Here is a 1308-nt window from a genome sequence, read left to right as displayed (position 1 = left end):
TTTTTCGGATGGAATAATAAATGGTAATGTATTTACCCTCCAAAAAGGTAGCTCAACCACCATGACAGAAGAGGAAGATCCAGACTGTTGATTGGGAAAAAAGAACAAACATGAGTGTTGAGGGACCATGTAACGTAGACACATGGAGTTAGTAAGTTTAATAATAACGCCCATTGACCGATCCAAACCAAGCACCTCATCTGACAAGGACACAAACAATAATACCTGATGACTGATAACAAAAGAGTGCTATATAAAGGGTAGGTAATCAAGGGAGAAATGACGTTCAGGTGTGAATGATGATGAGATGCAGGTGTGCATAAAGATGGGCTACCAAGACTGGTAGTTAGTAGACCGTTGACGTCCAGTGCCAGAGTGGGTGGGAGGATGTGTGACAGACAACTTGTCACATTGTCCAAGGTGTGTTTGTGTTACGATAAACAATGTGTTTTCTGTCCAGATAAAGATGGTGATACAGCATTGAAAAAGACCTACCACTGACCAAATGTGTCTTCGTTTTCCAGTCCATAGGAGTGCATTCTCGAGACCATCTGGTGCATGGACATCCTGTGCCAGTGTGTTCCGAGCATGAGCGTAATATTTTGGAGACTACAGCACATCGAGCCAGTACGGACAGGTCAGCAACTCATCAAATATACATTATTGTGTAAAACAACCCTTTTCCCAATATTTTAGACATGAGGCATAACATGCGGAAAATCAGGCTTACGCCACGAGAAGCAGTCCATGATCAACACCACCCTCAGCAAGGAGATTTGCTGTAAGTGTATTCTCTCTCATTCTGGGAATAAGACATAATTTAGAAATCCCATATCAATTCCAACAGTGCTCAAGATAAAATGCAATGTGAATTGTGTGGTACTACTGAATGAAACTGTGAGGAGATGCAATCAGACCAGCATTTGTGATTGAACTTAGGTTAACGACATTACTTTAGTTAGCTGCTTTAAGCAAAACTTAAATGTAATATAAACTATTCGAGGAGCCTATTGCTTGTGTATTATCTTTATTCATTGTTCACTTGTTTTTCAACAATGTCAGGTATAGGCAGGGATGACTGGGGCCTAAAGCAAGTAAGACACTGGGTAAGAAATAATTTCAACATCACAGATATACATTCCCACCTTGCCCATGATAAAGTTAACTATGCTGAAATAAAATATCTGACATTTTCCATATGCACAAAAAGCTTAATTCTCTGTTAGTGAGCATTTCTCCTTTGCCAAGATAATCCATCCACCTGACAGGTGTGGCATATCAAGAAGCTGATTAAACAACATGATCATT

At 39.9% G+C, this 1308-nt stretch overlaps 1 long non-coding RNA gene across 1 annotated transcript; it reads left to right on the top strand.

The window, feature by feature from the left end:
• Window positions 1-313: 313 nt before the first annotated feature.
• On the top strand, window positions 314-868 carry LOC115149899 (uncharacterized). The gene is made up of 3 exons (XR_003866996.1): window positions 314-420; window positions 525-575; window positions 697-868. It is a non-coding gene; the product is annotated as an uncharacterized LOC115149899 (long non-coding RNA).
• Window positions 869-1308: the final 440 nt, after the last annotated feature.

Source organism: Salmo trutta, chromosome 16 (assembly GCF_901001165.1).
Source record: "Salmo trutta chromosome 16, fSalTru1.1, whole genome shotgun sequence".
NCBI classification, from domain to species: Eukaryota; Metazoa; Chordata; class Actinopteri; order Salmoniformes; family Salmonidae; genus Salmo; species Salmo trutta.
This window is presented reverse-complemented; position numbering and strand designations above follow the sequence as displayed.